Raw genomic sequence first — 13,199 nt, forward strand, 5'->3', positions numbered from 1 at the left:
CTGGTAGTTTACTATTTTTATCTTTTTTTTGAAATTCATAATATAATGGTATTAATTTATTTGGTTTACCTTTTTTAAAAGTTATAAAAATATAATAATAAACCTTAATTAATATTTTTTTTAAAAATAATATTTTTCATTATTTTATACCAAAAAGGGCGTCAGCCACTTAGAAATCGCTTTTATAAGCTCGCAACTTACACTAAACAGACATGCGAACGCGCGAGTTCGTAATTAGTAATAAATTGGTCCGGATAAACTCGGATTACTAAAGGACATCAGTTCGTAGAAAAAACGCAGCAGACTTACAAACGTCCAGGCTGAGCGTTGCACAAACAGAGGAGTCCTTAAAAAAGAGTGCTCGAGTATTGCACTCATTAAAATCTTTTAAATGAAAATATAAATCAATAAACCAATAAATAATTCACCAGTCAGAAAAGAAATAATAATTGTGTGATAAATAGATAAATTATTAAAAAAGTACATATCACCCAATATAAAGCAATAAAAAAACAACCAATCCATTTGTGAATAAAATTATTTAATATAATTGATCATGAAAAAGTAGCAAAAATTAATATGGCATAAATAAATTACCCTTTAAAAAAATAAATAATAATTTAGTAAAACCAAGTTAACAGCATTAAAGTACATACAAACAAATAAAGCAAAAAATAAATAAAATATTTTAAAAATAAATTAAATAATTTAATTGATTGGTCATAAAAAAATAGACCAATGAAGCAGTTAACGAAACAACATATAAAAAAATAAAAATTATTTAGAAATTAATTGGCTATCAGAAAAGTACAAATTAATGAATAAACTAAAAATAAACCAATAATGTTACAGTATGTTAATAGATTTGTAAACAAAACCCATCTCATTGGCCTGTAGGGCTACAGCAGGATCCACAAAAAACGCAAGAGGAACAACCAATGGCTCTCCAGAAAAGTCTGCAAGCCCGTGCCCTTCCCAAAGTGCCCCCAAAAGTCCTAAAGTGGCCCTATAAAAAAACACGAAAGCTTATTGGCCAATTATATTGAAAAAATAAACCATTATTGGTTCATGGAAATCAAAAAAAATTAGTAAAAGTTACCTTTCTTGTTCACATATTACTTTCATATCGCCGACGAAAGCATGATGCACTCGATATAATGAACTCCTGTTTATTATCATTATTTAATTTTACTCTTATTATTAGTATTAGTAGTATAGAAATAAAACCTGTTCATAGTCGGCTCTATTATATTGTAAAACTCGACTAAACTTTTCAAATAAAAGTAAATAGTCACAAAGTTATTATTTCTAAAATTTTAGTAATAATAATAATGATAATAATAATGAAAATAATAATAATAATACCGAACAGCGGCAGTCAAAAAATGATGACTCTCAAGTTATTAATAAAATAAAGTAAATAAAAAACTAAAGCAAAGCAAAAGTAAAAATATATAAGTTTAAAAAAAACTTAAAAGAGTTTCAATCCTTTATAAATACATAAAAAATATTATTTACATAAACAAAAATTAGTTAAGCAAAGCTAATGAGGAATGTCTTTAAAAAACATCCAGTCAAAAGACACAGAGAGAGAGGGTCATTAGTCCGCCAATCATCAAATTTAAAAATGCTCTTTTTATTTTTCTCTTCTTACTGGTACATTTTTATTTTTTAAAAACTTTATATACGTTAAAGATTATTAAAAATTTTAATAAAACAGCAAAATTATTTATGAAGTCCCAAAAAAACTTTTTAAGAATAAATAAAGAGAAATCGTCATGATTATATAAAGAAAATATGTTATATATATATATGGTATTTTTATATAAATAAGTTTTTATAAATATGTTAACTAATAATATTGTAAAAAAAAATAATATATAACTTTTTATACAAGATCTCCAAACTTTTAATAAGTATTTGCTAATGATATTTAAATAAATGAGTACATTTATAATAAAAAATAATATTTATATATTAAATGAAAATTTTTTCATAAAGATAATAACTCTTTTATAGCTTTATTATATTATTTCCTACTTAAAAAAAAGGTAATATAAAAATTAAATCATTGTAAGTCCTGAAAAAAAAAAAGTTAAACCAAAAACCTACTGTTTCGCTATTTTCATTGTCGGTGTGATAAATATTTATTAGAATGTCTTCTTTCTTAATAACTCCGTCTGTTAAAGATTCGCACTGAAATAAAATCTTTTTCATAAATATAATAATTAAAAAAAAATAATAGTGTAAAAACAGTTTTAAAAAATAATGAATAATTAATAAAAATAATACATACTAATAAAATTTATTATGAATATTTATACTAAATTAAACGTAAAAAAATTTAATACTGCTGGTTCTTAATTTTTTTTATGTTATCATAAATTAAATAAATATGATTATTTATTACTTAAAAATTCTATAAAATTAATAATTATGAATAATGATTAGAAAAATGAAGGCGAAAAGTATAATATTACAAGCTCTAAAATCTTTTTTATAGTAATTATAAAATGAAGGATTAATAAAGAATTCTTAGTAATAAATTTTTTTTAAAAATTATTTTAAATTAAAAGTTATAATAAAACCATATAACAGATATTCATCAAAATTTATTATTTATAATAACAAATTCAAAAATTATGATGAGTCAAGTGTTCGCTAATAAAGGGTTTGAAAAATAAACTTTTTTATAATAAATAAAAAAAAATTTGTTCACCAATAAAAATTCGAATAAAACAACATTTCCTCTAATAAATAAATCAATATTAAAGATTTAGTATAAAAAAATAATAAAATTATAATGATTTTAGTTGACCAACAAAAATTAAAAAAAATAATATATTTCATATAAAAAATAAGCAAAAATTGAAAAATTATGATATATTTAGTGCATCAATAAAAATTAGAATAAGTATAACATTTCATATAATAATTAAACAAAAAATTCTAATTTTATAATGAACTTTTTCTAATATATCTTCTTTACTGCTAGCGAAAAACAGTTATGATAAGAAAAAAATTCAATTTGCCGGGCGCTTCAAAAGTGACAAATTACAAAATTCGTAGAGAAAACTCATAAGAAACTGACATATTAAAAGAAGCAAAAAAATCATTAGAAAAAAAAGATACAAGCATTATTACGAAATAATGAGTTGCATTAGCTGAATTTTTATATAATATTCTTATTGGTTAAAAAAAAAATTAGTATCATCCTTTTTACTGATGTTTATATTTTTATTAAGCATGTATTTCTTTATTTTTATGAAAAATATAAAACCTTTACTTTTTTTTTATACTTGTCCATATTTTCATTCTTTAAAAATCTTTATATTACTCTCTTCTACCCCAACAAACGAAAGCCAAAGCATTAAATATAAAAGCTTATACCAACTATCATAACCTTTAAAGAAAAAGAATAACATTTCTTAAGTTTCATAACAATTTAATGAAAAAAATTTGGTTTTTGCAACCAATAGAAAAAAACATTCAAAACTATCATATGGAGCACGACGTTTTTTCATTAATGAACTCATCAGTTATAAGCAAATTAATAATTCATTTAATGAGTTTATATTTTTTACAAAAATTTTAATTTACCACAAATTTTTATTATTTTAATAAATTTTATTATAAAATAAATAAAAGTTCGTTAACAATTTTTATATAAAAATTACCTCAACGCACTCAATTAATAAAAATAATAAAACAGCAGCTTTGATAAGAAAAATATCAAAATGACACTCACGTGGAAGCATTTTAAAAAAAAATGGGGGGTCAACAAGTTAATCAAAAAACGTTTCTGTGCCAAAACAAGACCACCCACAAGGTAGAAAAACCACCAATACGCTTTTCGTTAAAAAAATATATTTTTTAGCATTGGCTAAAAGAAAAGAAAGAAAGTATTGCGGCGTTTGTAAAAAGTATAATGATAGTAATAATAAAACTTATAGTAATAGTAAGGAAAACTAAATATTATTATGCTTCTATGAAATAAGTAAAACGAATTTTTTTTTAAAATAATAAATATAAAAAATACTAATATTATAATAAATAATGAATAAAAAATTATTAAATTTACTATTAATTAAATATTTATAAAAATTTAAATAATTCATAATTTTATAGTAATAAAATTGTATATTTGAAAAAGTTTAACTTTTATATATTTAATATTTTAAACTGATTTAAAATTTATTAATAAATAATATAAACTATAAAAAAAATAACGAAATAAATTTTTATATATTTTTTATAATAGTTAAAAATAAAAAAAAAAGTTTAATAATAATTAAACGTAGAAGAAACTTTTTTATAATAAACAAAATATGATAAAAAACTTTTTGAAAGTATAATACAAAAAATCTCCATTACTTTCAAAAAATATTTATACAAGATTTATTTTAATTATTTTTATTAATATAAAGAAATACAACTCATATTGTTTAAAGTAGTTTAAGCAAGTATAAAAACTTTCAAACTCTTAAAAAAAATTGTAAATTATATCTTTTTATAGAAAAGTTATAGTAAAGTAATAATAGAAAAAAAAAGTTTTTATTACTTATAGAAAAAAATTACTTCAACTAAAAAAACGTCGTTGCTTAAAAATAATGAAACGGTCGGAAGAGAATCAGAGTCCACGTGGAAAGCAAGATCAAGTGATTCAGAAAGCGCCTAAAATAATAGTTATTATTATTATTATCATTATTTATTGTTATTATTACTATTGTAAAAATGTATGTAACTTCAATTATATATTATTATCCATTTTTTTATAATAATAAAAGTGATCAGTTTATTAATATATATAAATGCTTAATTAATTTAAAACTCTATAAATAATAATTTAATAACTTCAACATTTTTATAATTTCCAACAATGGTAAACATGTTAGTTTTTAGTACAAGAATCTAATTATACTAACTAAAATAAAATATAATACTGTTATTCAATTCATATATAAATAGAAAAAATATGTCATAGTATATATATATTGTTGTCACCATTATTATTTTATAAGCAGAAAAGATATAAGTAAAATTCAAAAAATAGAAAAAACAAATTTACCCAAAAAGCAAACGCAAATGGTAATTAACAGCTTCCACTATTGCAAAAATGTTCACAACAAAAGTTAAAATATTTATATAAATTATTATTCAGTACTCTGTTTTAAGATTTACATATATTAAAAGTATAATGAAGCGAAATTTAATTACTATAAAAAGTTTATTTTTACAACAGCTTGTTAATAAATTTCGCGAAGCGATAAAATTCAATATTAAATATGCTTTTTAAAAATAATATAAATTATGTAAAGTAATGACTTTCATAAGAAAATTAACCACAAAATTATAATAAAAATTTGTTAAGCTAAATTAGTTTACTTATTATTATAATTAATATAATATATATATATAATTTTTATATCTATAAGAAAAACCTTAAATTGCTCCATAAAAGATGTACATTTTATATAATTCTGTTGATAATGTCTTAAACTTGTAAGCAAAAAGGATGAATCTCCTGTTTCCTTGCACTTTTCCAAGCATAAACTCATTACTTTTTTTAGGTTTAGAATCTTTGTCCTTTCTAGTTCGACTTCCTGATTGCATGATAAAGATTTATTTATTTTGTAAAAAATTGTACTATATTAATATTATAAAAGATCTAAGAATTCTTACTATTTTTATATCATTATGGAACGAAAAAAAAATAACGATGTAGAGTCTGTAAAGATAACTCACGCGAAGCATTATAAATAGATTGTCGTTAAGCTTTCCTTGTTTTAAAAAACCTTTGCAGGTTAGTAACAGATTTTTCAGTGAACTAATATTTTTAATAAACTTATTTTTTTCTTTAACAAAATTACGAGATCCATACTTGTGTTCTTTGCCATATGAAAATAAAATAAGTTTTTAAATAAGTCCCTTATCTTAGTATTTGTTACCTAGATCACTCCCTTTGTTTTCAAACAGAGAAGCTAAGCTATCGACGCAACTCTGAATAGAAAGATGAGACAGTGCTATAGTCATCACACCACGTACGTACAAGTTACTAAACTTTTCAAAAGTTTTTTAAATTGTTGCATGTATATGAGGGTGGGCCTCCTAAGGGCAGGACTATAGGGATTATGTGCGCTTCGCGCTCTTCCTTCTTTTTTAATGCTATTTAGACGGCTCGGGAGCAGTTTAGTGAGTCATTTCAGCTCTTCTTAACTAACTTTGTTTTATATTTCTTTGTAATATAATTTTTTAAATTTACTCTCATTTGTTTATAATATATCAGTTATCGAAGTTATCAAGTCTGTAAGATCAACAAAACATTAAAAAATCGTCGGGGTGTATCCCTTATAAAAAAAGATGATTAAAAAATTTTTAAGTGAGTTTTCCCTATTATTTCAGTATCAACTAAAAAAAAATTAATGTGACTTTTCAGGTATACGTATAAAGTCAAGTCGTTATATGTATTATTAAGAAGACAAAGAAAAAGGATTTATAAATTTAAAATAAAACACCACCAACTGAGCGTATTAAACTTCAATTAATGAAATGAGCTAAAATAAACTGTTAAATAAAAACCAAGCTGATTTTAATTCTACTTGCAAAATCTGGTAATATAGCAGATTTTGTTTTCACGAAGTAAGAAGTGACCTTCCTTATTATTTGAAAACAAACTTTTTAATAAATATAAACGTTCTATAGAACCTTATGATATCCTTATGTAATGCTACACAGATTTTTTTTAGACTAAAAAATATGAATATCGCCCTACAGAGGAACACAATCTGCTAATACGGAAGGTTTTTTTTAAAAAAAAAGCACGAATCTAAAAATTACCTTAAGAGGCCGTATAATTGTCGATATGAAAAGCCATAAAGCATATAGAATACTAAACAATTAATTTTATAATAAATTTAACTAAAGAGAATTTTTACGAATCTGAGACAGTAAAGAACAATTACAGGGAATCACCTATAATAAAAAACTTCATACAAAAATCTATTATCATTACCTTAAGCAAGCTTTACAGAGAAAATAATGTGTAAGAAAAACAAATATACTCAAAGAACAATTTAACAAGACGATTCAAAAAAGATCTCTTGTTCATTCTACTCTAAGCAGGCTTGTGGTAATAGGAAGTTACTTCAAGGAAAACAAAAGTAAAATTGAGCCAGGAACCGTTCATAAATAAAAATGTTGGAAAGATAAGTCGCTTATAGGAAAAGCAAGGAAATAAGCTCACTATAAACTAAAATAAATTCATTAAACATTACTGTTATTTTGAAGGAAAAAAGCATATTGTATATTTATAATTCTATAAAGGAAACACATACTGGCTAAAAACAGGTTTTTAAAAAGCTAGCCTTCGTAATTATTTATTTATAAATTTTCACCGCCTCGCTACAACTACCCCTATATAATAAATACTTGTAATCCGAAGTAACGCATGCTTGACCACATAGTTACAGGTAAGATAGAACCTGCCTCAAGATTTTAGCAATCCTACGCATTTTTACCAGTTTTAAGAGTAGTTGTTTTCAACCGCGGACCGTCAAGCTAGATTTCAGGCACCACCTTTAACTCTCCAAAGTAATGCCCAACTTTCTGGGGCATTAAAGGTGGCCCTTTGAAGATCCCGTATGGACAGCTGTGCAGGCTGGTGCTATTAGTGGTAGCATTAGGCGCTGTTTTGTGTCTTTGACTGTTGCCTTGAACCTAATTTATGAGCCTTCTCGATTTCAATGCACATTCTTCATGAGCGCAAGGGTTACTCTTTGTCCCTAGGCTCATCGTCGTACAAGTGCTTGTAACAGACAAGCCTATATACAAAATTCGCAACTTCCATCGCTCTTAGTCCATGTTTAAGTGGTTCCGAATCAAAACTTTTGTTTATTAAATCATCACTTATACTAAGTGTCAGACACGATCTTTGCTTTCAGCAGACCTTATTTGCATTGAAAGTCCCCGATTAGCCTGGCACTTAGCTGTTTTTTCCAAACTTTTAGTTTAAAAAATGATTCAAGTAGCGCATCATTCACTATGGGGAGCGGCGCGGTTATTATACATAGTACTAGCACTAATAAGAAAAGGTACCCTTAGCATGTACCGAAGCCCAGATAAGTCACCGAAATGAGCTATGCCAGAGCCGCTGCAATGCTAAAAATAATTTTATAAAAATGCTAGTACTATGCTACAAGCTCAATCAGTTACAATCAAGCATGCATTCTCGGAATCAAGGAACAAATGCACTGCGTTCATCTTTGCTACTAACATGACAGAAGTTTAATCTAGCAACTTAGCTGTATTCGTTAACGGTTTAATAGGTTAATAGTTAACTACAACAATCTTCCTAGGCAAATTAGAATTAAAACTTGATTCGGAAGGCGATGCTAGAACTCAACGCCAAGCCTTACGGTTAAAGTTAATTAGCTTAAACCGTAACACGACCCTAGTCATCATCAAGCTACAAACTTCTCGTAACAATTACGTTAGCTAAAACTTGCGCCATCAGATACATGTAAAATAGAACCTGCTCCAAGGCTAAGGTCAATTCTCAAGTTTTTGTCAGTTGTAAGAGCATGTCTTTCAACACGTGCGTCTCTAACATAACATAACTCAATTTTAAGTTTAAATTAGTTAACTATTGCAGCCTGCGGCTCTCCTCAGTAACGCCATGCGCTCAACCTAGAGCTTAGCTAAGGAAAGTACCATAATCACGATCCTAGGTTGGTAAATAGTCAGGAAACGAGTCCAAGCTTCAAATCGGAAGCTAGCCATGTTGAACCTAAGGTTACTGTACATTATCCGCCTTAGCAGAGGGCTTAAAGGATATTCGTTTGCTAACACCACCGGGTAGTAGAGGGTGACATGACCAAAGCAAAGATAAGTTTACATCACTACTCTCTTCCTTAAGGTTGACAACCTTCGAGCGCCGGAGATCGAAACCACCCGGAACCCTCGTGAAATAACCTGCGAATTGAAACGTATTTTAATGAATAGGCACGATCTTTTTCGTGCACTTGTACTAACATGTTCCTGGGGACGGCAATTGTCGGTGCATCCTCACTACCATGCAGAGTGTACATCAATGCTGGATAGCTCAGATAAAGTAACCATCAATCAAGCCAACCACTAAAAGCTTAATCATCACCGCTGAGGTATAACGATAACTACCTAACTTTAAATCATGGCCGCATGATAGCCTAGATCGCGAAGACCACGTAAGCAAAGAAGGAAGCTCGCGTCAGGCAAGCGTCAATAAAATAAGGTAAAATACCAGCGCTGGCACAAGTGCGAAGGTGCCTTGAGAATAGATTTCTATTCTCTAAATACATGGGTCTGAAGCCCTTAAGAATTTAAAAATAACAAAAATAAATTAACAATAGTGTTTCTACCCAGTGAAATTCAATACACATAAGTTAAAATCAAGGTAACAGGTAGAAGTACTAAGTAAAGAATCATAATGATTAAAAGTTATAAAAATATTCTAATAATTTTTGAACTATTAAAGAAAATATCTAGCATATACTAGTAAGTAGCACTATTGTGTGGAGATAATTCGAGAAAACCTTAAGATCAGGAAGGGCATGTAAAAGTTTTTATATAAATTTAACCACATCACCAGTTTACAACTAGTTGATTAACATCCAGATTCAATGTCAATCATGCTACTTGATCACTCATTAACCTAACCGACATGAGATTTGCTTAGGCTTGCACGAATCTACTCGAATTAGGTAGACTTAGCCCCTAGAACCAAGGTTGAGTTAGTTTCAAGGGATTTACTTTTATCGCTTTGATAAGTTCTGATGGGAGCCAAAAGAACCAAGTAGGTAATACCGCTAGTATGTTTCGCCGAAACATTGATATAAAGCATTTATTGTCAGTTTTTATTATCATTATTATCATTAGGTTAGCTGCTAGTTCAAGTGGTTTATGTTAACTTTCTTTCAAGCTAAACATGTTTATGCAAGCTACTCAACGGCTCACAGGAATTACATCTGCTAAGGCCTAACGTGACTCGACTGTTTTACCAGTTTTACGAGCAAATCTTTCGATTCACAGGTTTTACTTAGCGCTCTCCTCGGTCAACGAATGTTCTCGTCGCTATTTTTTCAAGTAAAGCAACCATAATCATAGCCTGAAGTTTTATCTTACTTTGTGTGCTAAAATGCTAACTAGAGTCTACTTGGTGTTTCAACTGAAGCCAAAGTCAACCTCGGACTATAGAGGGTTAATAAACATAACCAGGTTTCGTAACTACATCACACATTGAATCAAACCGAGGATGGAGCATAACCGGTTAGATTAGGAAGCCGATGTCAGAGAATATATATCGAGCCCAATGGCGAATTTAACTAAAAGGCCTATATAAGAAGGCCGATTTAACTCAAAGCAAAGTTTTCATTCTATTTCTTGCTAGTTGATCTTGAGGCAGAGTTTTACTTTCGCCAATTGATTTAGGCTGCTACAGTTCATAGATGCACTTAATTTTAGTACTTTGCGCTTAAAAGTTAGTACTTGTTGGTTTACTTTCTTACGGTTATATAATAATATTAGCGGACATAATCTCTAGGTTAATTTTCAAGATAGCTGGTTGCTTACATAATAATACTAACCAGATTCGAACTAGTTTCTCCAAAGTCGAATGACTACAGTAAGGCGTTCCACTTTGATAGAACAAAACTAACTACCGCTCTAGAAATGATAGCTTGTTCTACCAAAGTAGAACGGAACAAAGGATAAAGTTATGTATCTCCTTTATTTACGGTGTATTATCCACAGAAGTAGTGTAATAATCACCTAGCTCGAGTAGATGCAATACTGAGTCCCTACGGTGTATAGCATCTGCTACGAAGCAAAAGAGATAAACATTACTTTATCCTTTTTTTCCTTATACTCTGGTAGAATAATTTAATTTTCATTTCTAGGTGGTAGTTATTTTTGTTCTACCAAAGTATAACCTTATTCCCTAGCATGAAGGATTACTATTTGTAAAATGAAAAATTGTAATATTTCTGTATTGTTGTTAAGTCGCCTGTGCTAGGGTTTAGTAACCAAGGTGAAACAACCTATTTACAAACTATTCAGTCGAGTAGGCAGAAACTAGTCAGCATCTTTACCGCTAGGAAGTACTCTTGGTTTAATCAATTTTATCAAAGTCATAATCGAGACTTTGCTACCGGTTTATGAATCTTCTGTGCGTTGTAGTAATCTCGTGGTTATTATTTTATACCATTGACGATTGGTATATAGATCTGGGCAGTGATTTGTCACTTTATTGAACTTCATTGAGGTGAAATCCTTTAGCTTTATCTTTACCTTGGCCTTTATACATTGAAAACTACCTCTAACAGATCTATATTTATATTTTTTATATCTAAAATAATTTATATATTTTAAATATTAAATAATTATATAAATAATTTATATATTTTATCTTTTAGTGCTTCTACCTAAACTAAACTAATTGAATTTACTTTATCTTTTGTATATCTAATTTTACTAGGTAGAAGCGTTTTAGTGACCTAAATTAGGTCACTTTTTACATTCTTAAGAGGTTTAAAACCTCGTATATAGAGAGCAAGCTAATTAACTTGCTCTCTCCGCGCTCTTCCTCTCGTGCGAAGACTATCTTTTGGTTCGCGTACGAGCTTGTGACGCAGCCGGTCTAGTGCTGTGACCACGGCAGATAAGTCCATAGTTTATATAGTTGTTAATTTTGGCGACTGTGCAGCTCAGCTACTTAATGGGTAGACTTTGGTGCTACTTTGGTATCTTTGTCTGTTTTCTCTAACCTTGTGAGCATCCGTGCTAGATTGTACATTCTTTGACAGAGCGAGGTTTGCTTTTTGACCCTAGACTGTCAATCGTACAAGTGCTTGTAACAGACAAGCCTATTATAAAATTCGCTCTGGCGAACGACTTAGTCCTCGAGGGTTCCGGATGGTTTCGATCTACGGCGCTCGGAAGGTTGTCAGCCTCAGATGGACGGTTAACTCAAGGTCGATTCATCTTGGCTTTGGTCATGTCACCCTTTACTATCCGATGGTGTCAGACAACGAATCTCCTTCAAGCCCTCTGCTGAGTCGGAGAAGGTACATTAAACTCAGAACTAACATTGCTATTATCCGATTTGATACTTGAACTCGTTTACTGATTTTTACCAACCTAGGATCGTGATTATGGTACCGTCCTTAGTTGAGCTCAGGATTCAGGGTGAGCTAGCGCTGAGGAGAGGCGTAGATTGCTATAGCTAGCTAACTTGGGTTTAAGTAATGTTAGAGATGCACGGTTCGAAGCTACTCTTAAAATTGGCAAAAAGTCGCTAGTTGGTAAAGTTTTACAGCAAGTTTTAGCTTACCTGTATTCGCAAGCGCAAATTTTAGCTAACCGGATGTTTACGAGAAGTTTGTGGCATGTAAATGGCTTTATAGTCATAATTAAGTATATTGGTAGCTTAGCTTTAGCTTAGCGTTGAATACTAGCATTGCCTGCTGAACCGTTGCATTCTTATGCGGCCTTTAGGCAGAACAGTCGTATTCAACCAATTAACTATTAAATGGTTGACGAAAGCTGCTAAGTTGCCTAGCACTCTACTGTGGTTGACGGCGAATATCAAAGACGAAAGCCGCTATAGCAAGAGCTAGGTGATGAGTAATGTTCTACTAGGATTATCATCTCCTTCCAAGGCCGTCGGCTATTGGTTCTTTCGCGGCATCTTTGTGACGCTTGTGATTGTGCTGGTATGCTTTCCCTGGCGTCTGCTAGCCGCTGCTGAATAGTACCTGTAGCCTACGGGTATTGACACGAATAGTGTCTATACTATATAATCCTAGTAGCTAGTATTATATATACCCGCGCCGCTCCCCTAAGGAGGAATAGCTGCAGAAAGCAATGCTAGTTTTCAATGAGAAGCTTTTATTTAATCAAAATTAATTAAACCTTTTTTTCAAGTAAGGAAATTCCATTTAGTTTAAGTCACTCTTCCTAAAAACTAGTTGTCAATTAAACCAATTTTTTGCTAACTGGATTGCCAGCTATTAGATGACAGCATGGTTCCCTAACACCATCTAACCGTGAAATAGTTTTGCTCTTTAGCTAATGTAGCTAAGACTGATCAATTTAATTATTTGCAAACCTGTTCGTTGAGAGTTGTACGTTATTTTGAAGAGTTCTAGATGATCCTGGAATATGGC

The 13,199-nt window shown here is 29.4% G+C and overlaps 1 long non-coding RNA gene across 1 annotated transcript; it reads right to left on the minus strand.

Annotated features, from left to right (window-relative positions):
• Positions 1-2,134: 2,134 nt before the first annotated feature.
• LOC135146610 (uncharacterized) lies at positions 2,135-5,548 on the minus strand. Its single transcript, XR_010283885.1, has 3 exons — positions 5,442-5,548; positions 4,579-4,674; positions 2,135-2,208 (listed from the first exon to the last, which is right to left on the minus strand). It is a non-coding gene; the product is annotated as an uncharacterized LOC135146610 (long non-coding RNA).
• Positions 5,549-13,199: the final 7,651 nt, after the last annotated feature.

Source organism: Zophobas morio, unplaced genomic scaffold (genome assembly GCF_036711695.1).
Source record: "Zophobas morio isolate AGI-343-1 ecotype UQ-CSIRO unplaced genomic scaffold, CSIRO_AGI_Zmor_V1 ptg000243l, whole genome shotgun sequence".
In the NCBI taxonomy this organism is placed as follows: domain Eukaryota; kingdom Metazoa; phylum Arthropoda; class Insecta; order Coleoptera; family Tenebrionidae; genus Zophobas; species Zophobas morio.